Source organism: Bos indicus, chromosome 3 (assembly GCF_029378745.1).
Source record: "Bos indicus isolate NIAB-ARS_2022 breed Sahiwal x Tharparkar chromosome 3, NIAB-ARS_B.indTharparkar_mat_pri_1.0, whole genome shotgun sequence".
In the NCBI taxonomy this organism is placed as follows: Eukaryota; Metazoa; Chordata; class Mammalia; order Artiodactyla; family Bovidae; genus Bos; species Bos indicus.
The window spans coordinates 31,859,049-31,886,651 of NC_091762.1; the positions used below are offsets into that span (position 1 = coordinate 31,859,049).

General features: G+C 46.2%; 1 protein-coding gene and 1 long non-coding RNA gene across 3 annotated transcripts in view; one reads left to right on the forward strand and one right to left on the reverse strand.

Annotated features, from left to right (window-relative positions):
* Positions 1–27,603, forward strand: part of KCND3 (potassium voltage-gated channel subfamily D member 3) — a 231,573-nt gene that overhangs the window by 161,749 nt on the left and 42,221 nt on the right. The window lies entirely within an intron of this gene.
* Positions 6,605–27,140, reverse strand: LOC139182169 (uncharacterized). Its single transcript, XR_011565754.1, has 3 exons — positions 26,995–27,140; positions 15,540–15,628; positions 6,605–6,699 (listed from the first exon to the last, which is right to left on the reverse strand). It is a non-coding gene; the product is annotated as an uncharacterized lncRNA (long non-coding RNA).

The window sequence follows — 27,603 nt, forward strand, 5'->3', positions numbered from 1 at the left end:
GCCAAAGGGAGATTACAGAAATGAAATGTCTGTATTACAACACAAACCAACTCTAAGAATAAAAAAGAAACATTAAAAGCAAAGACATACATTTTTGAATGAAGGGGTGGATAATAAATCACTCTGAGAATCTACAGAAAGCACATCTAGGGCTTCCCTGGTGGCTCAGTGGTTAAAGAATCCACCTACCAAGGCAAGAGACATGGGTTTGATCCCTGATCCGGGAAGATCCCACATACCACAGAGCAACTGAAACCGTGCACCACAGCTACTGAGCCTGTGCTGCCTAGAGCCCATGCTCCATAAGATAAGTCACCGCAATGAGAAGCCCGAGCATCACACCTAAAGAGTAGTTGCCACACCCCACGACTAGAGAAATGCCCTTGAAGCAGTGAAGACCCAGCACAACCACAATAAATAATAAAGGATTTTCTTAAAAAGCACGTCTAGCCATCATTTTGTGTGTAACCTTAGGAGACATCAGAGACCTCATGATAAGAAGCTCTAACGTCAAGGGAACGACGACAGTGCAGGGAATGCTTCTGAGAAGTTATGGATTGGAAAGGATGTAGGGAAGATGGGAAGGCTGTGTAACAAGGGAGGGCACCAGAGGGCCCTACACCCTGAAAGCGGGGTGTCTAGAAGTCTACACCCAGAATAGACCTTTAAAAAAAATCCAGACAATAAGAAGGCACTTTGAATATTTCTGTAGTTATTGTGCTAAGAGGAAGTGTTCAGGAATAAGACCCACCTTGCTTGAATCTCAGCTTTGTGACCTTAGACAAGCTCTTTAACCTCACCAAGCCTCAGTTTCCTTATATGTAAAGTGGGGGATGTTATCTAGTCCCAAAGGGTTATTGTAACTAATAAATTCTATAAAACCTGTCAAGTGCTTGGCCTGGTACCAGGCAGATTTGGTTCCATACATCTTCACCATCATTACTATTATCATTATTCTCTGCTTGTAATGCCCTGGCTCTCCTTTTCTGACTATCAAACCCTTCAATAAAGATTGGCTTTTAGCAGTTTTTGTTAATTTTAAGTAATGCCTGAAGCAGGAAAATGAACAAGGTAAAGGACTGCTCCTTGGGGGAGATGATATCACATTAACTTTGTTGGAAAGAAATATCTAACAGAAGGGAATTGGGCTGGCACAGAAGAGTGGGAGAGGAATACCACACATATGCCTATGTGGCCCCTGGAGAAGACATAAAAAAGAAATGCCTGCCTCTTGTTTTTCTCCCATCTTTGTTACTAATGGGAGCAATTTTTGATATGATGTGTCAGGAAGAGCATCTCTCATCATTAAATGAGGCCAAGACTCCAGACCCAGATGCTGGATGTCCTGGGACTGAGAACTTGCAGATACAGTGACAGAAACGTTGCTGGTAACTGTTTAAGAACCACATAGAACAGAGAAGATGCTCGGAGACTGGAGGCAACTCACTGTTCTCAAAACAAGATTCTAGGAGTTCTGGACTGATCAGCCTGATATCAAACTGATGACATTGTACAAGAATAGAGTGAAAAGTAGATTGCTTGGGGGCACTTAGAAAACAAAGAGAGACCCAAGAGCCAGCATGGGATCACCGTAAATAAATCATAAAATTAAAATGATTTTTAATAGGTATTTTTTTCTAGACTATTAGAGGAAGATAACTGTCATGCAGTTTGATTTCAGAAAAACATTTAATAAAGCCATTCCTTATCACATTGTGGATTAAATGTAGATCTGAACAATAATATAATGATATGACTTCAAAAACCTCCCCTGAAAATGCCAATCATTCTCCCTAGGTGTCAAGAGAATCTCTTAAAAGGTGGTCTGCCCAATGTTTGTACAAGTTACCCAGGAGTCATGCTAGATAGATACATAGATACTACCTACCGGGGAAAGTTAAATTATCAGATGGGATCCAAAGAGGTCTCCACCAACCGAAATGATGGGCTTACACTGACTAAAATGTAACAGAAAACTAAAAACAGAGTTACCATATGATCCAGCAGTCCTACTCTTGGGCATGTCCAGAAAAGATGAAAACTCTAATTTGAAAAGATCCATGCACCACGATGTTAATAGCAGCACTATTTACAGTGGTCAAGACATGGGAGCAAGCCAAATGTCCATCAACAGAGAAATGGAGAAAATGTGCTATATACACATAATGGAATATTACTCAGCCAGTTAAGTAAAAAATGCCCTTTACAGCAACTTGTGGACCTAGGGATTATCATATTAAGTGAAGCAAGTCAGACAAAGACAAATGTAATATGACATCACTTATATGTGGAATCTAAAAAATGATAAAAATAAACTTATTTACAAATCAGCCATAGACTCATGGACAAATAAAACAAACTTATGGTTACCAAAGGGAGGGGAGAAGGAGTAAATAAGGAGTTTAGGATTAATAGATATACCCCACTATATACAAAATAGGCAACAAGGATCTACTGTATAGCACAGGGAACTGTATTCAGTTCTTGTAATAACCTATAATGGAAAAGAATCTGCAAAAGAATATATATGTATATACACATATAACTGAATCATCTTGCTATACACCTAAAACTAACATAACATTATAAATCATCTATACTTCAATAAAAATAAAAGTGCAAAAATGTAATGGAGACATGCACAAGAATAGTAAGCAGTTTCTGTAGATACTCCACCCTCAAGGTGGTGGTACATAACCCTCCACTCCTTCCGGGCAGGCTGTGCATAGTCACCTCTTTCCAAAAGAACAGCAGGAAGGAATGCGGAGAGTAACTCTGAGAGCAGAGAAGCCCGGCAAGTGACCTCAGCCAGGTGACTGAGGTCAACAGCAACATTGATAAATCACGTTACTAGTATAATAGGACTCCTCAATGTGGTGTGATGTGATGAGAATGACACTTTCTCTCTTTGGTCTTTCTCCCAAAAACCTATAACTCCAGTCTCATTGTGAGAAAAATACTAGGCAAATCCCAATCAAGGGACCTTCTATGAACTACCTGGCCAGTACACTTCAAAACGGTCAAGATTGTCAAAAACAAAGACATTCTGAGAAGCTTTCATGGTCCAGAGGAGCCTAACAGGACCTAACAACTAAATGTAATGTGATATTCTAGATGGGATCCTAAGTAAAAACTAAGGAACTCTGAATACAGTGTGGTCTTTAGATAATAATATATCAATAATATTCATTCATTGTGGGAAAATCTACCATATTAACATGTAAGATGCTAATAATAGAGGAAACTGGGTCTCTGTGTGTACTGATTTCACCATTTTTCTGTAAATCTAAAACTATTCCAAAATTTTTTAAGTTTATTTAAAAAATATAATGAGTAAGATTAAAAAATATAATGGGTAAGAGTATAAACTCCTACATTTAGCATAAAAGTGACTTATTATGTAAGTGTGTCTTGGGGGACATCCAAATTAAATACAGCTTTTGGGAAAGACATCTTGGGCTTTTGAAGGACCAAATCTTAATACATAGCTCTGGGCAATGTGATTGTGAAAGGAAGAGTGATCCGGTGCTGATCTAACATCTCAGAGTCCAGATCAGGCAGCCTGGCAGGACTCCACTGCTCAGACCACAAGAGGAGTCTCAGCTTGGAGCCCAGATTTCCTGGGTTCAAGCCCAGGCTCTGCCACCTGCTAGCTGTAGGAACCTCGTAAAGTCATTTAACCTCTCCAGTTCTGTTTCCTCATCTGCAAAATGGGCAATTAATGGTAATAACCTGATAGAGCCATTGGGTGGCCCTAACCCCTGGTCCACAATAGGAAGTTGATCTTTGTGGGCAAAGGGTCTGATGTGGGCACTATGAGCCCCTTACCTTACTTCAGATCCTTATTTCAAAGGGGTCTTCAGCATCTCAGAGAATAGCTGGGGGAGTCACAGGGAACTCATGATTTACCTTGGAGAAAAGACTGGACCTGAGAGTTATTGCTTCAATTCAGAGAAAAGGCCACCAGGAAGAAGTGACAATCTTTGTCATTCATTCATTGAAGCCCTAAGTATGTCCTTAAGCCTGTCTGGATTTTTGCTTCCTTATCCTCAGAGTATTGATAAGGGCATCTTTTGGTCAATTTTGCAGGGAGACTGAGAGGATAAATCAATTAATAAATATGGAAGTACCCTGGGAAAAAAGCAACTGTTGTTGATAAGCATGTGCTTCTATTAAACTACATTGATACCTAGACATTTGTATATTTCCTATTGTGCTTGTTCAGGCTTCCCTGGTAGCTCAGCTGGTAAAAGAATCCTCCTGCAATGTAGGAGACCCCAGTTCGATTCCTGGGTTGGGCAGATCCCCTGGAGAAGGGTTAGGCTACCCACTCCAGGATTCTTGGTCTCCCCTGGTGGCTCAGACAGTAAAGAATCCACCTGCCTGCAATGCAGGATTCGATCCCTGGGTTGGGAAGATCCCCTGGAGGAGAGAATGGCAACCCACTCCAGTGTTCTTGTCTGGAGAATCCCCATAGAGAGAGGAGCCTGGTTAGCTCAGAGAGAATACACAAGCTTTGGAAATTTACCCAACTTCTGTGAACCTCAGTGTCCTCTTGTATAAAATAGAAATCATCAATATGAATCTCACAGGGTTTCTGTGGGATCACGTGCATGCCTGGGCCAACACACAGTCAGCATTTAGCCAGCAGTGACTGCTATTCTGCCCCTCCAGCCGGGCTGGGGAAGTGCTGGTACTCTGAGTACCCCATCCATAGGGCCTCTCAGGTGAAATGGTGGCTGCCCTTGGTGGCTCTAGGGGTTCAGAGGGGAAGAGCCATTCCCATGGGAGATAAACTTGAGAGAGAATGACAATGGAATCCACATCACTGGAGGGCAGACTGAGAATAATCATCTATTAGAACCACTTTTTGTGGAGCTCTTAATTGTCAAGAAGGTTCTGGGTAAAGCTGGGGCCCAAAGGGTGTCAGATTACTGGGAAAGAGAATTGGATGGATGAGAGAGACATGAAGTCTCGGCAGAACTACCCAGCAGTAATTATGCTTTAGGAGAAAAAGAGAGAGAGAGAGAGAAGGCAAGAGGCCCAAGCTGGCAGTGCCCAGACAAGGACACAGCAAAAGGAATGCAATGATTTGGTCCCTTGGGATTCCTGTTGACTTGTCACATATCTCAGATGACCAGAAGGCTTGTCCTGAATCTACCCATGTGAATTTCAACAACTTTCAGGGCATGAAGCCATGCATTATACCAAAAAAAAAAAAAAAAAAAATCTCCTTACACAAGAGATTTCTAAAGATATTACCACATGCCTTTGGAGAAAAACAACAATGTATTAAAAAATTTTCCTACAGTGCCTGGAGGTACAATAGACAATGACAGATGGATCTGGATTTACATAAAATGACACAGACACTGATTTTCTGAATATTTTTTATAAAATCAACAACTAAAATGGATCACCCAGACACACAGTTCCCCACCCAACCACTGCCAAGAAGCACAGCTCCCAGCAGGGGCCAAGCAGAAGATGCAGAGTGTCCAAAGGTCAAGAGTTAAACCCCCGCCCCCGCCCCCCCCCCATTAGGCTTGGCTGCTTCCCTTCCAGACCTCCTGCCAGCACTGCCTCCACCTCTGCAGGTTGCTTTGGAGGATAATCAGCCTGGAGTTTTTCCAAAAAACAGCGCTAGCTTAACTCTTAGCTGACGGAGAGCCCTCCAAGTCACTGGGATCCAGGTTGCTGTCTGTCTCTCCAGGGTGGTTCAAACTCACTGGATGCAGATGAGTTGAATTATCTGTACTCAGAACAAGTCCCCACATTTCAAGAAAGATATTGACAGACTAAAGCATGTCCACAGTTGAGCAATCTGGCTAGTGAGGGGCCTGAGCCATGACCTGCTAGGAAAATTGAAGGAAGATGCAGAGGGATCTGCTGGTTGTCTTCAAATACCTGCAGAGCTGTCATATAAAAAATAAATAAGAAACTTGCTTCATGTATCCTCAGAAAGCAGAATTAGGACCCAGGTATCCTAGTTAGGGGCTTCCCCAGTGGCTCAGCGGTAAAGAATCCACTGGCAATGCAGGAGACGTGGATTCAATCCCTGGGTTGGGAAGATCCCCTGGAAGAGGGCATGGCAACCCACTCCGGTATTCTTGCCTAGAGAATTCCATGGACAGAAGAGCCTGGTAGGCTGTAGTCCATAGAGTCACAAAGATTCATACATGACTGAAGCGACTGAGCATGCACACATGCTAGTTAGGGGCATCCCTGGTGGCTCAGACAGTAAAAGAGTCTGCTTGCAATTCAGGAGACCCAGGTTCGATCCCTGGGTTGGGAAGATCCCCTGGAGAAGGAAATGGCAACCCACTCCAGCATTCTTCCCTGGAGAATTCCATGGACAGAGAGCCTGGCGAGTTACAGTCAATGGAGTCACCAAGAGTCAGACACGGCTGAGCGACTATCACTTTCACTTTTTCATACAAGTCAGAGGGAAGCAGATTTTGGCTTCATCTTGAGGAAGACTCTCTCATGGTTGGTGTCTCTGATAATCTAATTGCACGGAAAAGTAATCAAGTTCTTCATTGTGACCAGAGTTCAAAGACTGGATGGCCTCCCATCAAGCTTGCTGTTGAGAGGTTCTATTTTGGATAAAAGATCAGATGAGGTGATCGGAATTCCTTTCTAAGCTTCAGATCACATTCTCAGTCAGTAGGGAGAGTAGAGACTGAGGACCATAACAACCTGCAAGTGAAAGCAAGCCAGAGAGACCTGAGATGAGTATGTTAAGCTGGGGAAAGTGAAAGCGAAGTCGCTCCGACTCTTTGCGACCCCGTGGACTGTAGCCCACCAGGCTCCTCCGTCCATGGGATTCTCCAGGCAAGAATACTAGAGTGGGTTGCCATTTCCTTCTCCAAGGGATCTTCCCGACCCAGGGATCGAACCCAGGTCTCCTGCATTGCAGGCAGACACTTTAACCTCTGAGCCACCAGGGAAGCCTAAGCTGGGGAAAATATCTTTTAAGTTTGATAAGACTCGAGTTCTGGTTTTAAGCTCTTGGGTTTTGTTTTTCAAGCTCTTTTTAATAGAAGGAGCAGTAAATCTGAGTCTGAGCAACAGGATTAGAATTCATTTCTGTTGTAGTATTTAGAGACACCTGCCCCTCATAGGAGTGTCTGCAAGTTCTAGCGGGCATCAGAGGCTACTTCTGTTCCCAGGCATTTTCCTCTTCTGACTTTCAGGTGGTCCCAGAAACAGGAAGAGAGCTGGATGAACATACCTAAACCTCTCCATGGCTTAACTCCTTGGTCTGGTCCCATGTGAAATTGCATGAGTGGAGTGAGGCTCACCCAAGTGGCCATCTCAGATAACTCAGAGCCGTACTTCCTGTGTTGTCAAGGATGTATTCTTAACTATGGGAAACCAGCCTTCTTCCCACTCTTAGCCTGTGTGTTTGGGCCCTTCACCCATACCCTGGACAGTCCATTTTCCTCCTGAAATAAGCCCCAATCAGTGCCACTTCTTATTGGGTTTTCTTCACTCTTTCTTTTTCAGCTTTAGTCAGATTAGTTTGTTCTTAAAGGTTTTTAGCTACAACTGCCCAAAACCACCTTCCCTGAACATCTATGTATGTACCATTTATCAGTTCTATATTTAGGGAGATGTCCCCCTGGATTAGGAAATTCATAAAGAAAGTGACATTGAGAGACTCCGTCTGAGACTCCTGGCCTTTGTGTATGGGCAGCAGAAGGCAGAGTAATTATTCCAGAAATCAACACCATCAATATTTGGACAGCAGTACCCTTAATTCATTCTCTTCCTCATCCAACAAATTCTGGCTGGCTTGATGCTCTTGCTTCGACCTGTCTGAATTTCTCATTTTGAGCATGATTCCTAAGGAGCTGAAGACTTGTTACAGGCTTGACGTATAATTTCAGGCAAGTCACCTTTCCTTTGTGGGCCTCCGGCTCCTTGTCACTGAGCCTTTGCCGCCCCTCTGGGCCGTGCTGGGGAAGGCCACTCATTAGGGACGCACTGGATGCCGACCAAACAGGTGCAAGTGTTCCGGGCTGCTTGCAAGCAAGAGAAAGGTCTGCACTAATCATCCCAGAGTCTAAAAGGTTTCCAGCATCTGTCAAGATCCAAGTGTAAACTGGGCGCCATAATTGGGCTTTAGTATCTCCAGCAAGTTTGCCTGACACCTCTGCAGAGCAGTGGATGGATCAGACATGGTGTCAAACGGCAAGCCTGTTAATGTGCAAAGCAGAGAGGTGTCAAAACTGGCAAAAAGCAAAGCCTCCATTTCTTCTCTATCTCCATGAAAATGAATGAATGCGGAAGCTCGGCTGCCACCAGGAACTAGGGACCACGGCCAGCTTGATAACACTGCCAGTGTTTGGTCCTAATGCTTTGCTGGCTCTCTCCCCTCTTGCCTCCCAGCCGCCCCTGAAACTTTAATTATTTCCTGGACCTGGTATAATGTCTGTTTGCTGGTGAGGGAAGAGAGATGGCTCCCATAGAAATACCAAAGCCTGTCGACTTTCACAGCAACCATGGGGAATAGAGTGGCTGTTTTTAGTTACGAAGGCATGTTGGTGGGAAGGTTTACCAAAGGTGTATTTATTCATTAGAACTACCTTTCTCTTCCGCCCAGTTATCTCCAGCATCACATTTGTTACTCTGCCACAACATTGGGGGGGCAGGAGAGGGGGAGCTGGGGGAGACACACGGAGAGAAACTCGATCTAAACTGAAAATTGAACTTTCAGATGAAGGAGTTGTGAGTCTAAGTCAAGCAGGACCTGGGGACCCCCTCCATGTTCACCTTTCCCTGCACTGGTCTTGAAAATAATTCAAGCTGCCCTGACCTTTAGGAGACATTTTCAGAAAAGATGAAAACAGTTTAGAGAAGGAAGAGATATAAAATTATAGAAGAGATAATTGGAGAATTCCATTAATGTTTATTAAAGATACCTTTGATTGGCCAAACCCTCCCTAGAAATTTTTCAGGAAATTAGAAAGTCTCCAGAAAGAAAAAAAACAAACCCAGAAAAAGAATTGCCAAATCTGATCCGTACTGTCACTCAGCAACCCAGGCTAGTCTCAGAGTTCGAAGCCTCATGGCTACAGTCCACGGGGCCACAGAGAGTTGGACACAACTGAGCAACTAACACTTTCACTTTTTTTCGATTTCACATTAAAAGAAAAAGGGATTACAGACTTTAAGGCCAGGAGGAGTGCTGCCTGAATTGATCTACCTCAATTTGTCTGAAGTTCTGTTTAATTATAAAATTCATGCAAACCGTGTTTACCTTTATATAAAAAGAGTGATTCCCCACATCTTCTAGTTTAATAGAGCAGTTCTCAAACTTTCTGATCTCAGAAAAATTATTGAGACTCCCAAAGCACTTTATTTTTGTGGGATGTATATGGTATTAGAAATTAAAACTGGAATTTTTTGAGTATTTAAAATATCCATTCATTAATTTATTTAAAAATAATAATTCCATTGCATGTTAACATAATCTTATAAAAATAGCTGTATTTTCCAAAATAAAACCAGTGAGAAGAGTGGCATTATTTTACCTTGTTGCAAATCTCTTTAAGGCCTGCCTTAATAGAAAACAGCTGGATTCTCTCATCTATCTCTGCTTTCAATCTGTTGTTCTATGAGGTTTTAGCTGAGGTATCTGAAGAAAACCCAGACCCACACAGCATTTACTGCCAGGACTGGGGTCAGGACAAGCAAGGCACCTAGGGCAGAAGATTTAAGTCCGTACCCTCATCCAAGGTCATGCCAGCACAGGGTGGGCCCTGAGAGTGTGGGCCTCCTTAAATCTGGCATTCTAGGAGCTTTAGGAACCGCACGTTAGTCCCAGCCCTGTCACAAAGATGAGGAGTTGGAAAGGCAGGAAGTACTTTTGTAGCCTTGTCAGGTAGCGGATATTATTTTTTGTGCATGTGTTCGTGCTCAGTCACCAAGTCGTATCTGATTCTTTGCAGCCCCATAGATTGCAGCCCGCTAGGCGCCTCTGCCCATGAAATTTCCCAGGCAGGAATACTGGAGTGGGTTACCATTTCCTCCTCCAGGGGATCTTCCCCACCCAGGAATCAAACCCGCATCACGTGCGTCTCCTGCATTAGCAGACGGATTCTTTACCATTACACCCCCTGCAGGTAGTGGGTTGGTTGCATTGTGGAATCTGAACCATACAATGTGCTTTTCATATCACATTTACAACTAAAATCTATTGTTCATTCTTGCACTCCGAATGCTCCTCTACCCATATAGTCACTGACTCTCTGAGTCTCAAGACCCGACCCACAGGACTCTGCAGACTGTAATTTGAAAACTGCTGGCTTCAGAGATGCTCAAGGAACTGCAAGGAAGTGATCACAGTTGGAATGTAGGCAGATACAGAGTCATGAGTAAGTCCAAGAGGCTTAAGAACTAAACTGGGGCCAGACCCGAGCAATAATGCATGCTACACTAAGAAATGGGCTCTTGTCTTTAGCCCTCTAAGGAGCCACACTGGAGTCTGGAGGAATGAAGGGATCAGATTTGAATGTTAAGATTCATTTAGTCATATGTTCAACTGATATTTATTGAGCTCCTATTATATGCCAGGTGCTGGGAACAGTGAACAGAGAAGGTTTCTGCCTTCATGGAACTTATATTCTAGTGGGGAAGCAGAAATAAATAAATATAGACTGAGATCCACCCTGCTGGCAATAGAGGATGGACTGGTAGAGAGTTGGACTGAGGGGAGGGGAGTGCAGACAGTTGTAATTATAGTCCAGGGAAGAGATGATGGGGACCAGGGGAGCAGCAGTAGAGATTAGGGGAGGGAGCGTAAATGAGCAGGCTTGACATCAAAGACATGCTAAGCCATGTTCCTACTGTGGGGAGTCTAGGATGCTGCCCTGCATGCTAACTCAGGCAGTCAGGGGGCACTGCCCCTGAGACGGCACGTCCGTCGGCACATCCGAGGAGTAGCACTTACCTTTGGTTCATCAGCTCAGTTCACAGCATGCTGAGACTGGAGTGCTGGGGAGAGGGGGTTCATTTAGGTGATGTTGAATGAGCTGTTGGATTATATGAGTCTGATCTCAGAACGGAGGACTGGACAGGGACTGAAATGTAAGAGCTGTCACTTATTCTGGTGGTGAGCGGATAATGTCACACAGGGACAGTGCTCAAAGTCAGGAGAGACGACAGCCAAGGGACAGTAACGTGTCTACCTGTTCTCGCACCTGCCTCAAATTTCACATCTTAAGGCAGACACGTCGTCTCTCCACTCCTGAAGACTGTTCTCTGCCTCGCTGATGATGCTGTTGACCTTAGGAGCTCCCCTGGCTCAGCCCTCACCTACCATGGCTTCGTGGTTTGCCCAACTCATCCTCTCTTACCCTGTACACCCCTATTACCCACGGCATTCCTAAACTGCTGCCTCACTCGTCCACTCTGCTCTGTCTGGAAAGCCCAGTTTCACTGCCCCCTTCTACACTCAGCAGAAGCTTGTCCACCTAGAGGATTCCTACTCATCCTTCAAGAACTGCCCAAGCACCCACTTTCATTTTAGGTCTTCCCACCCACTCCACCTCTGATCACACACAAAAGCACACCAGAGATGCGGTTGGTCACCTTCTCCCTCAGTTCCCAGTCTTCCTCGTCTGACTGCATTCTAGTGCTCCTCACACAGTGGTGCAACCATTTGTTCACGTGACTTGCTCCTGACTAAAGTGGAAGTGGGAAATATATTGATTTGTCTTCTTCACCTTGGTGTCTAGGGTGATTCCTGAATGAGTGCTGAGACCTCAACCTAATGAGTTTACTGGGGAAGAAAGACTGCCAAGCACCAGGGCTGGGGAAATGGCCCCGACAGACCCAGCATCAAGGCCAAAGGGAGCACTGCTTGGGGTGTGAGCAAGGCTGCAGAGGGCTGTAAGCATCACAAGGCTGGAAGGCAGCTAGGAGGTGGTGCGTTGGTTCTGGGCACCTCATTTGTTCAGAGAAAGACCCCAGCAGTGACTGGTGTGGTGAAGGCCGGGGTGGGGGTTGGGGGTGGTGGGGAGGGGGGAGGGGGTTGTGGGGGGAAGCGGAGGCAAAGAGGGTGGTGCGAACAGCAAAAGGCAAAGCCGAGTGTCCAAATCAGAGGACAGAAAGCTGAGCGGAGTTTGCAGGTGGGCTCCCTCCAAACCCCAGCCTACCAGGCTTGCGGCACCTAACAGATCCCAGGGCTCCCCCAGAAGTAACAGTGAAAATCCATCCTCCCTGGAAAGGCCTGTGAACTAGGGACTACCGAGCCTTCTCGGGGACCTAAATAAATACCTCCGAGCCTTCCAACCAGAGGGCTTGTCAAGGCAGCAGCTGGCAGCACCTGAGGCCCACAGAGGGCATGTGTTCCTTGAGGAGACAGGGAGAGAGCAGGCTCAACCAGGAGAGAGGGTTCACATTGTGACCAACGGGAGATGGAGCTGAAGAGTATACACGCACTCTTCTTTGTCTCTTCGTACAAGAGCAGTAACAAGCTCAAAGCCGAAACAGAAGCCCATAAAGCAAGACAGTTATTATGAGACAGCCACAGGTAGATGGAAGGAAAAGCTGGGTCCCAGCTTTGTTCACAGAGCCCCGGAACATTGTGTGAATGTCAGGCTCTGTGAAGGAAGGAAAAAGCCTTTGTCTGATCTTGATGCCAGCATTGAACACAGCCCTGAACCCAGCAAAAGTGGCTGGAACCCTGGTCACTGGGCTTCCCATGCCCAGATGTGCCCCATCAGGCCACGCTTCTTGCAGTGGAGGGGCAGAGCTTCTCCCTTTGGAGAAGCCCCTGAGCAGAAGAGGACGGAGATGGAATAGAACAACCCGGAAGCTGCAAACCTTCTTTCTTACTCGCTCTCTATCCCAGGGCTCTAGAGAAAGAATGGCAGGGTCTCCTGCTGGACCAGTGAAGCTCCATTTCGTCTTCCTCCCCTCAGCCCTGGCTGATCATCAGGGTGTCTGGAGCAGGAGGGAGGGAGGAGCTAGATGAGACCAACACCACCCACCTGGGGGAGGGGGTGTCAGAGGGGAGTGGGACAATATATAGACTTTGGAGTCATGCAGGCTCTTCTAACGAAAGCTTTGTAATCTCTCTGAGTCTGTTTCCTCATATACAAAATGGGTATAATGGACGTCCCTGGTGGTACAGTTAGATAAGAATCCACCTGCCAATGCAGGGGACATGAGTTTGATCCCTGGTCTGGGAAAAATTCCACATGCCATGGCACAGAGCAACTTAAGTCCATGCACCACAACTGCTGAGCCTGCCTGCTGCAGCTACTGAAACCCATGGGCCTAGAGCCCATGCTCCACAAGAGAAGCCACTGCAGTGAGAAGTCAGCGCACTCCAACTAGAAAATAGCCCACACAGCAACAGAGACCCAGCACAGCCAAAATAAATACATAAATAATGGGTATAGTAATATTAATAGCTCCAGCCTCCTAGGATTGGTATCAGGAGTGCGTAAGCTGATGCATACATAGTTGTTAGCTCAGTGCTTGGCATGTACTAAGTGTTCACTTCAAGTGAGCTATTGCCATTGTAATCACTGCAGTTATCTGTTCTGGGCCCTCACTGGGCTTAGGAACCCCAGTACTTGACTTGCAAAGTCAGCAGGTATGAAATTCTGCCTGCTCAGTGTCCTGGGCCCCCTGGGGAGTGCTGAGATTCCTATTCAAATAGGATTCCTGCATTGTGACCACAAGAGCGTCAAGGAGCGCAGCAGGAGAGTACACAGGGTACTCACTCTGGTCGGCTCAGCCCCTGTTGCCTTCTCTCCCCTTTGGACACTTCCTGTTTCCTCATATCTCACCCACTCCACTCAGGGAAATTCCCACTGCTATCGGCATGCACATCTGCTCTCCTAGGAGCGCACACTATGTGCGCATGTCTCCCCATTCTGCTCCTCATTTGGGCAAATTACTCAATCTGTGCCTTAGTTTTCTCATCTGAAATCTGGCAATAATAATAGTGCCATCCTCGTAGGATTGTTGGAGATTAAACCAGATAATTCATGTGAAGTGCTTAGAATGAGTGGCCTATTTGAAATGATCGTTCAATGATGGGCTTCCCTGGTGGCTCAGATGGTAAAGAATCTGCCTGCAATATAGGAGACCAATCCCTGGGTCAGGAAGGTCCCCTGGAGAAGGGAATGGCACCCCACTCCAGTATTCTTGCCTGGAGATTTCCATGGACAGAGGAGCCTGACGGGTTACATTCTATGGGGTCACTGAGTCAGACATGAGTGAGCAACTAAAACATCTTCAGTGTGAGCTGTTATTATTATTATAGGAAATCCATATCTCCCATGAGTAAGGACTTTGCCATGTCCTATGAAAACCCTGAATGAATTATTCAGCTTTAGGAACCTTTCAGAAACTATTTTGTTCAGAATTCATGAACAAAATAACCCACCTGTGAGCAACCTTCTGATTCAAACAAACATTAACAAGAGAAAGAGTAAAAACCCTACATCATGCCTGAGGGCCTGAGACCCAAACGTCTCTGTGTGCTAACAAGGGATCAAGAGAGGGGCAGTGCATGCAATGGGCAAGCATGCCAGGTCACAGCAAACACATATCCTAGACCTGGGAAGTCAGGAGTAACGTTATTACGGTCCCATGGCTGCTAGAAGAAAACATATCTCACAAGGAATGAGAGACTCTAAGAATAGAATTATAACAATAAAAATCACATGTAATTCTAACTAGGAAGAAAATAGGGCATCTAAAAAAATCAGTGTGGCTACATGAGATACCTCTAATGAACCTGGAGTTTTAAAAGTCCAACTGGGAAAAATACAGTTGCGGCAAATATTGGATAAATGGTTAATATCTTTAACATATAAAGAGTTCAAACATATCAATAATAAAACCCCCAAAGCACAATGGGAAAGTGAGCCAAGGATGAGAAAACAATTCACTAAAGAAGAAATAAAGCCAGCTTTCCAAACGATGAAAATTCTTTAATCTTACTTGTAATCAAAATGAAAATTCAGACAAGATAGCTATTTTTGCCTTGCAAATTTGCAAACGTTTCTAGTTTTTTAAATGAGTATCCAAATCTGCTAAGTGTGCAGCAAATAGTCCCATTCAAACATTGCAGGTGGGATAGTCACTTCTTAGATCTATCCTGTGGAAATAGTGCTAATTCAGAAGGTATTAATAGTGGTATTAACAGTTATTAATAGTGTTATTTGTAAGAGCAAAAGTTAGAAGTGATTGAAATGCAACCATATAGAATGATGTTTTCAAAAATATTTATTTATTTATTTGACTGTGCTGAGTCTTAGTTGCAACCCATAAGATCTTTAGTTGCAACATTCGAACTCTTAATTGCAACATGTGGGATCTGGTTCCCCAACCAGGGAGTTAACCGGGTCCCCTGCATCGGGAGCCTGGTGTCCTAGCCAGTGGACCACCAGGGAAGTCCCCAGGATCATGTTTATGATGAGTTCATGGCGGTGTGGGAAAATGCAGGAGACAAAATTGCACAGATTTCTAAAACAGCAGCAAGAAATACTGGTAGAAAACAACATACTTACGTGGTGTCTTTGGGTAATGGAACGATGGACAGTTAGTTCTTTCTGCATTTCTGCTTGGTGGTTAGATTTCCTTCAATGAACACACATGACTTTCATTATGAAAAAAAAAAAGAAACTTTAAAAGTTCAGTAAATATGAAAAGACTAGAAAGAAAGTTACATAATTGAAGACAAATGCAACACACAAGTGCAGTCATGTGGCCAGTGTCACCTTACACCTTAAATCTTCAAGTGGGTCTGGCCTGCGGGAAGTGCTGTGATCCACCCAAAGAACTTAAACCATATACTGCCAGGAATGCACACACAGTGAGGAAGCACGTGAGAGTTGACAGGAAAAACTGAACACAGTGGGCTGTTGTGCTAGAAAAGGAGGAGGATCCTGGACCACAGACTCATAGGTCAAAAACTCATAAGAGTTTTGGGGCACTAGTGACCCCCACTGTACTCTACTGTTTCCCATTGTGTGGTGCCTGGACCACTGGCACCCCTCAAAATGACTCTAAATGAAGCTTGAGGCAATTTTGGTGGCGTATATACAGATGCAGAATTATTTTTTTAAGCTTTTTTTTCAGTTTTCTGTCCATCTTTCCGATCATACCAAGGAGAAAGCCTTAGTTTGATGACTTAGATTAGTCTCGTTAGATGAGTGTTGTTGTGAATCTCTCTTCCTAACAAAGCACGTGCAAGCTGCAAGCTCTGTACCTTCAGCAGACAACAGCATCTGGCTGGCATTTAATAATGCAGGTGGTGTGTGGACAGAGCAGAACAGCCAGGGCAGGAGAAGGAGGAGTGGAGTGTGGTAAACACTTGGGCATCTGGAACACGAGGGGGCAGGAAAGCGGGGTGGCTGGCTATGAGTCACCCGGCTGGCCAACGGCTGCCGAAGCCTGGACACCTCCCCTCAGCCCCCATCAGCTAGGAGCCCCCGCTCGGCGCTCCCCTGCCTTCCACAGAGCTGTCTCCTCGAGGTCAGTGTCTCTCTCCACTTTCCTCTAAGCAGCAGATTGACCCTGTCTTGTTCTTTGCTGTGATCGTCATTTCTTGTTTGGTTTTGTTATGTTTGTTGGACTCTATTTTTCCTTTGAGTTGGGAAGGGCATGGGATCATGCTAGCAGCACAGCTAAAAACGTTTTTAGTGCGCCTCTGCACTTTCCCTAGGAAGCCAGCATCTTCCACATCCTTCTCTGGGGGCCACGCTGCTCCCCAGTGCTGGCTTTGTCTATTCACAACTAAAGCAGCCTTTTCCTTTTGTTTCAGTTTTCAAATGTGAATTTGTACAGAGAGTCCCCAGCGTGGCTACATTAGTGGCTTTAGATGCCTCCTGATTGGGATTATTCGTGCTTGTATAATCAACTTCCCCTAAGATCTCGGGCCGTGGGTTGGTACCTCCCGGTCTTGCCTGGGCTGCTAACTAGCTGAGGGACCTTGTGTGAGTCATTCAGCCTCACTGACCAGCTCATAACCCCACCCCGCTTCACTGTGAGGGTCGCACAGGAGGACCAAATGAGCTGCTAGTCACGAAGTGCTTTGCAGGGCAAAAGCGCCCCACAATGAAATGCGTTATGCAGCTTCTATTTTTCTTTTGCTTTTCCCATCAAGGAAAATGTTCTTCAGATTGGAAAGCGTAAAACTAGCACCATTAAAAAAGAACCAAAGCTCAAAATGGGAACAAAGAGAAGGAGTGGATCAATCTTTAAATGAGCTCAATCTCTGGATGCCTTAGAAGCATCAGGCCTGATCTACGGGCTGGGATGTGACGCGAAGGCCATGCTGTGCTGGGGACCAGAGTAGCTTCAACGGAGGGGGAACAGTGGGACAGTGGGGACTTTGGCCACTGTGAAATGTGAGACCCCATTTAAAGGAGCAGGGAGATTTAGATAAGAAGACTGAAGGAGGACACACGTACCACTGCTTGCTTCGGGTAGGGATTCTCCCAACAAACTCACACATTCCCCTGCCCAACCCGCAGGACGCTCTGGGTTCTCTGAAGAAAGTTCACCATCTCCCCAGCAGCCTACTTGGTGGTACTGGGAAAGAAGGAGAGAGACCATGGAGCAGTGGGACCCCCGACTCCTGTGATTCCACCCACAGCTCAGCCCCCAGGCTGGGCCCCGCCACCATCTGTCTGGGTGCAGATGGCTGCTCCACACTTAAAAACCACATGACCTGCCACAGGGGGCTGTGTCTTGGCTTTCCCATCTACAAAGTGGAAATGGTATCTCACTCAAAGGCTTGTTGTGAAGTTTAGAAAAGATGACATGAAATTCTTAGCACAAAGTGCATTCACAAGATATTAGTTCTTTTCCCCTTCTCCACTTCTCATGTCCCTATTTCTGATTATACAGAGGAAATTGCTTCTACAAAAAAAAATTAACATAAACTCCCAAATGATCCAGCAATTCCATTTCTGGGTATATACTCAAAAGAATTGGAAGCAGAGACTCAAACAGATGTTTGTACACCCATACTCATAGTAGCAAGCCACTCCAGTGTTCTTGCCTGGAGAATCCCGGGGACGGGGGAGCCTGGTGGGCTGCCGTCCATGGGGTCACGCAGAGTTGGACACGACTGAAGCGACTTAGCAGCAGCAGCCCTCATAGCAGCGTTATTCACAACAGCCAAAAGGTAGAAGCAACCCAAATATCCACCCACAGATGAACGGGTAGACAAAATGTGGTACACACAATGGAATATTATTCAGCCTTTATAAAGGAAGGAAACTTTGTCCCATGCTACAGTATAAATGGACCTTGAGGATGCTATGCCAAGGGATTAAGCCAGACACAGAAAAGACAAATACTATATGATTCCACTCATATGAGGTACTTAGAGTAATCGAATTCATAGAGACAGAAAGCTGAATGGTGGCTGCCAGGGACTATGGGGAGGAGGGAATGGGGAATTAGTGTTTAATAGGCATCATTTAAGTTTGGGAAGACTAGAAAGTTCTGGAGATGGATGGTGTGACAGTTATAAAGTGTAAATGCATTTAATGCCACTGAACTAGACACACCTAAAAATGGTCAAAATGGTGAATTTTACGTTATTTATATTTAACCCCAGTAATAAATTGCTTACATAACAAGAAAAAGAAAGTGAAAGTGAAAGTCACTCAGTTGAGTCCGACTCTCTGTGACCCCATGGACTATATAGTCCATGGAATTCTCCAGGCCAGAATACTGGAGTGGGTGGCCTTTCCCTTCCCCAGGGGATCTTCCCAACACAGGGATCGAACCCAGGGCTCCCACATTGCAGGCAGATTCTTTACCATCTGAGCCACAAGGGAAGCTAACAACAAAAAGGTATACCTTAATTCTAGATCATGACACTATTTCAGAAATATTAAAATGTAAAAGTCATGTACATCTTAGAATAAAGAGAATATAATTTTTAACTTCAAAAAAATGAAAGAAGACACACAAAGAGGAGAGTAGAAGTACAATTTCATCAGGGCACACTGTCAAGGGCATAGCGGGGAAAATCTCAGCGTATAGCTTATAATTCCTGACAAGAATCCGAACCCCCACCACTCACAGTCCCAGAAGGTGGGATAAACAACGAAGAGATGAACCCCACTTCCTGACTTCTGTGACGTCAGCACACACACACACCCCTCAGAGCTAGCTGTGCTCACCACGTCCCACAGCAGTGGGGCTGTAGCATGCTCCCTGGCCCAGTGACTGCTCCTGGCTCTCTATCCAGGAGCCCACTGTCTGCTGACAGAGGGCACAGGAGCCCAGGGTGAGGGGCACCTGGGGTACCCGGCTACTAGCACTGCAGGAGGAGAGGATGCTGGCTGGGCCTCCAGCTGGTGTGGAGGAATGGGAGGGGCTTGCAGCTCATCACTGGGTACCTCCAGGTGTCCTGAGTCCCACAGCCTTCAGGCTGCCCCCTGGAAACCCGGAATCCCAAAGTGATCCTAAGGCCCAGGTGGACCCTGGAGCGGGCCACCCTCAGCTTCCTGAGCAGACAGGTGAAAGACCTCCCCAAGTCCTCTTGCCAGCACCACCACAGACCCAGGACATTCTAAAAGGCCCACAGATGAGGGCTCCAAAGAAACCCAAATGTACTTTCAGGCCCCGGGCGGGGCTGAACTCACACGTACAGACAGGTCCACACCAGGCGCCCCGTTGCCCAGATGCTGAGGCCATGGGCTCCTGTCCTGGACAACTCCACTACCAACTAGCTGTAAGGTAACTGGCCTCTCCAGACCTCTAAAGCTGGATCTGTTCCCAGCCCTGGAACCTCTGCACACAAGGAAGGGAGATCTCCATTCCTCTCCACAGGCCTCCCTAGGCACCTGAAAGGACAATGCGGACAGATCCTGCCCTTGGAGGGAGGTGTTATATTTATAGTACCAGCAACTCAGTGGACATGAATTTGAGCAAATTCCGGAAGATAGTTAAGGACAGAGAAGCCTGGCGTGCTGCAGTCCATGAGGTCACAGAGTCGGACACAACTTAGCGACTGAACAGCAACAAGAACAAATCTGTTTCCTAGGGCTGCTGTAACAAAGTACCACCAACTCCATGCTTAGGATGACCAAAATGTATTCCCTTGCAGTTCTGGAGGCTGGAAGTCAGAAACCAAGATGTCGGTGGGCTGGTTCCTTTTCAGAGGCTCTGAGGAAGAACCTGCCCTCTGCCTCTCTGCTGGCTTGTCTGGTTGCCCGCAGTTCTTGACTTGTACGTGCATTACTGCAATCTCCGCCTGCATCCTTACATGGCCATCTTCCCTCTGTGTGTGTTCACATCTCCCTCTTATAAGGACACTAGTCATTGGGTTAAAGGCCACTCTAATGCAATATGGCCCCATCTGAACTTGATTACATCCACAAAGACCCTCTTCCTGATCAGGGCACTTCCACAGGTTCCAGGGGTTAGGATTTCTATATATATGTTTGTAACAAGACACAGTTCAACCCAGGGAGCTTCCAACAGTAGGAGTGAAATAATGGAGCAAAAAAGAAACCACAAAAACTTCATAGAGCCAGTCAAAGTTGATCTTCTTACCCTTTCAGAGCCTCAGTGTTACCACCTGTGAAATGGGGTAACACTGTTTACCTTGCAGGGTATAATATGTGCAAGGCAGCTAGCACTCAGTAGGCACTCAGTAAGTAGGAACTAATACTATTCTAACTCTTATCCTCATTATTATTTTTAGCCTAACTGCAGAGACATAACTGGAGCATAGGGCTTCCCAGGTGGCATTAGCAGTGAAGAACCCACCTGCCAATGTAGGAGACAATGAGATGCAGGTTGGATTCCCGGGTCAGGCAGATCTCCTGGAGGAGGGCATGACAATCCAGTATAGAATCCAGTCCAATACAGAATCTCCATTATTCTTGCCTGGAGAATGCTATGGACAGAGGAGCTTGGCAGCCTACAGTCCAGAGGGTCACAAAAGAGTCGGATACGACTGAGGCAACTTCACACATACACACAACTGGAACATAGCAAAATACCCTGGAGGGAGACTAGATCAGAGTGTGGGAAACAGGAGTAGTTTAATAGAAGAGATGGTATGAAGTAAGCCTGGGAAACATGGCTAGGATTTTGACAGGTCAAAGCTGCAGGGGAAGGAAACCCAGGAAGTAGGAGCTCCACAAACAAGCCTTGGAAGCAGGAAAGTGTAAAGTGTGTTTGAAGAAGAGCTTCGAGTTCCATTTGGCTGGAACTTGGGAAATGAGTGAAGAGTAATGGTAATTAAGATTGTAAAGGAGCATTTGGACCACAGAACACGAGGAGTTTGCACTTAATTCATAGTCAATGGGGAGCCCATGAATGTTTTTTGGAAGGAGGAAGGCAATTAAACCTGCATTTAAGAAAATTAATCTGGCTGCAGTGAGCAGAGTCAGAAAGCCCTGGAGCAGGCAGTGATCAGGGCAGAACCTGGAGGAAATGCCTGCAGGAGGTGACAGCCTTCCTGGTCCTGGCTAAAGGCTGAAGGTGAATTGTAGGATGTGCTCTGGGACTCAGTCACTTGGTGTGGCCACTCGGACAGGTCACACACTGGTTACCCCATTGTTAGTGGTTGGCCCAGTTAAATAAGCCAGAGAATGATAAGTCATGCATGGCATCACTTACATGTGGAACCTAAAAAAAAAAAGTAAAAAAAATAAAACAACCAAGAAATAGAGAGTTGAATGGAGGTTGCCAGGTTGCAGGGTAGGGGAAATAGGGAGAGGTTAATAAAAGGGTACAAACTTTCAGAGGAGCTAATATAAAACATGGTGACTGTAGTTCATAATGCTGTATTGTATAAGTGAAATTTTCTAAGGAAGTAGAGCTCAAATATTCCCACTAAAAAAGAAGAGGTAAATATATGAGGTGATGGATATGTTAATTAACTAGATGAGGGGCATCCTTTCAGAAGTATATGCATGTATCAAGTCATCATGATCTACACTTCAAATATCTTGCAATTTTATTTGTAAAATTTATTTGTGAAAGCAGCTCATACAAAGGCCCTGCTGAGAGAGTAAAACTCAAATGTTCTCACAAAAAGAGAAGATAAATATGTTTTATTTGTCAATTATACCTCAATAACACTGAAATTTAAAAAAAAAAAAAACAGGGTGACCAAGTGATGGACACTTGGTGATTTTTAAGACCCTCCCACCAGAGGAGTGCTCTCATCTATTAATAAGAAGACACCAGCAGGGCCTTCATCTTTTCTTTTTTAGCGAGAACATTTGAGTTTTACTCTCTTAGCAAGAGGGTACACGGAGGTGGGAGTGGGGAGGGCTCATCACTCAGCGTCTGCCCCCTGCCCTGCCCCTTCTGCTCCCCGCTGGGAGACTGGCAGTTTGAGGGAGGCCAGAGCCCAGTCAGGCTGCTCAAGAGCTGTGAGCAGGCTTAATTGCTGCACATTAACTTAACTTTCACCTCGGTCTTACTTTAGAATTCTGTGAATATTTATGAGTGCGCTCTTGCTTAATGAGTAGGGGAACAGAGACATTAATGAGCTTTTTATCCCTGTTGGGCTTGGGGAATTTTTTTGTTTGTTGCATATCTCTAAGCTGAATTCTAGCTGCGCTGTACTTTTTTCCTCCTGGATCCTCAGGGGTGAGACGTGTGAGACCCTTTTCATGGCCGCCATCCAGGCAGAATCTAAGCACACGAAGGTGGAGGGGCAATGTGTGTGTACCCGTGTGTGCACGCATGTGTGTGTGCCAGTGAAAGACGGTGTGTGCTTATGTGTGGCCACACATGGGGATGTGTGAGCTCCCCTGAAATTGAAGAAGGCCTGCCCATGTTCAAATGAGAACCCCAAATTGCTTCTCTTCTTGAGTTGGGCCTCTCAGAGATGAGAGGAAAAGTGAGGCAGGGCCTTCTATCTTTCCGAGGGTCTTCTTAGGTAGCTGAGGTGTGGGGCTGGGCCTCCCCTGGGCCCAGCATCAAGGGCCCTGCCCTGAGATCTCCTCAAAATGGGACAGAGCCCGAGGCCTGTGCACCTGCCCGTGTGAGCCTGGAAGGCTGAACGAGGCCCAGATCTGCCCTGCAGACCCGGGGGAGGGTCAAGGAGGCTGCTCAGAACAACCAGCCTGGGGCTTGGAGCCAGAAGGCAAGCTTAGGGGAAAAATGCACATTCTCACCTGCACCCAGAAAATTTGGAGAACATCAGTCCTGTTGCCCTTGGGTTTTAGCCCAGTCTCTAAGGGATATGAAAGCCTGGCCATTGCATATTTGATAAATTAGTAGAAAAACAGAAGAGGTCCCAGAAGGGTGAAAACCCCTCCGTGCTAAAACACTGGGTTGTTTCTTGCTCAGCCTTTCAGCTGTTGGAGACCCTCCACCTCTCTCTGCCTGAGAAGAAAGAAGGTGGATAAGGTAGGAGGAAAAAAGTAACTGTGACTTCTGGTTGCTCAAACCCAACCACTCTTAACATTTCTGTATTTTTATGTATAGCTTCCGTTGTTCCCTTTGCCTAGCTCAATGGCCAATCCCTTAGTGTAAGCCATTGGGTCAGTATCAAGTCTGTGCTATTATGAACAATGCAGAGTTGAACATTTTTATGCATTTACTTCTGAATGACACTCAGATGAAATTACTGGACCAATGGTCCTGGACACTTCTGTATCTCTTGATGGATACTGCCAAGTCACTTTCCAAAAGAGATGTACCAATGGGCAGTATATGAAAGTGCCCATTTCAATGCATCTTCTTTGGGACTATTTTCTCATTTTTTTCCTAATTTTTGCTGATTCGATGGGCTAAAATGATAGTATTTCCTTGCTGCCTTAATTCACATTTTTTAGTGTATAATGAAGCTGGATTCTTTTCCATGTGCTTATTGACTAGTTGGAGTGTTCACAGTTCAAAAGTTAGAGGGAAAAATGTTTATTTGTGCATGAACTGTGTGTGTGGACATGAGGAACGTGCTGTGTGTGTGTGTGTGTGTGTGTGTGTGTGACTTTGCAGGCTGTACAAGCATCCCTGAGACCAGATGCTTCCACTTGTATGTTTGCAGGTGTGATGGCATGTAGTTGTGATGTGTGGTTATTTTCACCTTCTGTGGGCGACAGGGAGGTGAAAAGCTTTGGAAGACCTTTTGTAAGCTTTGGAATCTTTCAGGCTGCAGTTTAGTGTCACCAAGTGGGTAATTATATGAGTTGGGACCAGTTACTTGGCCTTTTGCTTTAAGTCTTTGTTTTCTCATCTGTAAAATGGGGCTAATAATACTTACAACATAGAACTATGGAGACTAGTACATGAACCAACGAAGGTACAACAGAGGCCCTCCTACCCAGAGTTCCCCTGTTTTTCCTCAGGTTTGGGTGTAAAGGTGGGTATGTTTGGATGTTGGTGGAGACCCATAAGGTGACAACAACCTAGAGAACCATGGCAGCCTCTTCTCTGTCCTGCAGTCCCTAGCAAAAAGCCAAGTCACTCTTCAAGCTCTGAAAATGTCTGTGGAATGAATGGATGAACCTCTATATAAGCACATATAGGGCTTTGTTGGAAGAAACAATAGGATCTGAGTTAATTCCACTCTAATCATCCTTACCTCCCTCAAGTTCTTGAGGGCAGGGCAGGTCTTGGGGTGGCCCTTTTCAATCTGATGTGTTTCATGAATGAGACACGTATGCCCACGAGAGAGGGGAGAGGCCGCTAGCAGGCGGGCATGTGGGAAACCCTCCCCAGAGTCAGTATGGCCAGCCAACAGCTGGAGATGTCATCAGAAGGTATTCTCAGGACTTGCCCCCTTCCCAAGGAGGTAGCAACGGCCAAGTACAGGCTCTGGGGTTCACATCTTGGCCTCATTGCATTGAGCTATGGGGCTGAGGCAAGTCATTTAAACTCTCTCTGCCTCAACTTCCTCATCTATAGAATGGGAGTCTGATAACACCTGCCTCCTAGACTGTCATGAGGATTAAGGGAGATCATTCATGAAAAGCTCAGAAAGGTGAGCTGCTTTTATTCCCATTGTAATCCCAGCCTGCCTTGTTTTCCCTCTCTTTCTCCCTGGGTCCTGGGAGGGGCTGCTGGCAGTAGAGGAGGGGCTGGGCAGGATTCTAAGGAGGAAGACTTTTCTATGTGTGAATATCCAGGAGAGCCCAGAAATTTCTTCTCACCTTCTGCCTGACATCTCTAAAGAGTGGGGCTTATGAACTAGTCAAAATGACAGACCAAAAAGAAGAGGAAGGAAGGGGAAGGAAGAAGAGGGGAAAGGAGGAAAGAGAGGGAGCATCACTGTGCTATCAGATTCCTGAAATTGGCCAAGGGGCCAAGGGGCTGGTCTGAAGGGCAGCTTGGCACACAGAGAGCTGGAGCTGGCACACCGCAGGTAGGATCATTTCCCCGAATGCAGTCTGGAACCCCACCCCCTCAGACTCTGGCCCTGTTCTGCCACCGAGGCCTTAAGGGTTCAGATTCACCCTTGGGCCTAAGCTGTCCCTTCTGCCAAAGAGAGAAAGTTGACGGCTCCTCTCAGAAGCAGGAGGAAGCTAAACTGACCAAAAGTCTGCCCACTGCTTTGTGTTTTTGGGAATAAAGGCACCACCACATGAGTCAGGGTGCGAATATAGTCAGGTCTTCCACTATTTGATCAAATACTAGGGCATTGGGCATTATGGCTAAGCAGACACATCCTAGGGACTTATGCAGAGAAGATAAATATGTACATGGCTTAGACAGCAAAGCCAAGAGCTACAGAGGTAGATAACTATGAGGGGAAATTCAGCCAGCATCTTGGCAGCTGGGCCTGGGTCCCCTCCACCAGCAGTACATTGGAAGAAACAGGACCTGAATGTTAGCATCCATTCTCTGGCAATAACCCCCCAGCTCCCAAAGCAGATCTTTATCCCAGCAATAGGGGTTTCTCTAGTAATAAGTTATCTTCTCTGAGCATTTGGTAAAGCCAGATTAGGGCGAGATAAGAAAATAAGAAGATGACAGAAGCACCTCAATTACTCATCATTCGCTAATCCCTCACGCAGCACGCACAGTATGCAGAACTCAGGCTCCATGGGCAGACCCAGTTCTTGTCCTTAAGACACACCCATGTCTTATTCCCATGGATGTTCAATAGTGGAGGCCCAATAAATGTTGTTTTCTCTTATCACTGTGGAATCTGCAATGCTCTCCCAGGTTTCCCCAGAAAATGCAGGGGTCACCTCCTCCAGGCCCCACTTGGGTCGGTGGGGCCTCTATTTTGAAGCTTACCCTGCTGCAGTGTAATCGATTGGGTGATATTTGGGCTCGTCCACTAGTCAGCACATCCCTAGGACTGGCATGATGACACTGCTACATCTTTCTCTGCCCAGTGTCCAGACAATGCCTGGCATGAGACATATGTGAATGAAGCCTATTCATGTCAGATGCTACAGATCTGTCTCAGATAGTGGGCTCCCCAAGGGCAGGCCCACTTCTTTGTTTACCTCTATACTGGAGACCTACCCCTGGGCCAAGTACATCATCAGTGCTCCTCATCTGATGAGAGACTGGTGTGTTCAGCAAATTCGGTAAACACTCAGACAACTTACAGCATGCAGGTAGGGTAGGGGCCCTCAACAGAGGGAGATGATATGTACAACGCATTCAGCACGGAGCATGACAAAAGCATATGCACTCACTCAATATGGTTATTGTTACCTTGAGCAAGTCACTGAATGCTTCTGGGCCTCAGTTTCCTCATCTATAAAATGGGAGAGAAATCCCATTTGCCACAGGATTATTGTGGGTGAATCCTAGCAAGCACTCACCTGTGTCTTCTGAACCATCTGCACCCTTTGACTCAGCTACAGAGCAGCACCTGGCTAGGGGAGATGCCCAGAGCAGAGCCCCCTCACCTGGCACAGGTGTGCAAGGCATGGGCCCCTCTGCCCTCGCTGGAGCCTCGGGATGCTCACCCTGGCTACAGGCAACAGCCCCTGCTAACCCCAGGGACCTGGACAAATATTCGCACTGTGCATTACGCCATGATGTGAAGACGGCACAGGCTGAGGTACTGACCTGGAAGATCAGGTGCCTCAGCTGCAGGAGAAAAGGCATGGCCTCGTCTCTGATGCTCAGCCTCCTCGTTGCCATGGCTCCTTTCCGACTCTTCATGTATTTTTTAAAAATACGTAATTTCCTAGAGGGAAAATAAATTGGATTGTGCATTAATTTGAAGAACTGTGGTCTGATAAGGCTGGCATTGAAACTGCTGGCTTCTCATCCTCGCTAGGGTTCAGAGGGTGATCTGGGGGCACCCTGGGACCCTGAGTGATCTCTCCCCCATACCTACTCCATGCAGAGGGCACTCCCAGCTGGTGGGCCTTCAGCTACGCCCCCCTGCTCTTCTCTAGCCAGATTCCCAGGAGCCTGAGGTTATTCACCTGCCTAGGGGTGCCCACTCCACCCCGTTTCTTCACCTGGGAAGCTGAACCAGCTGTTCCTGCTTCTCTGGTTCTAAGCGTCAAGGCCTCTCCTGGTGGGGGCTGAGGGCAGAGGATGCTGGGAGGACACCTGTCTGAATGCCCCAGGGGCCAAGCAAAAGAAATCCAAAGAGTGGGAGTGCAGGTGTGAGTTCCGCAGGGTATGAGGCTCGCCTCCTATCAGCCTGCACCCAGCAGCCGATGT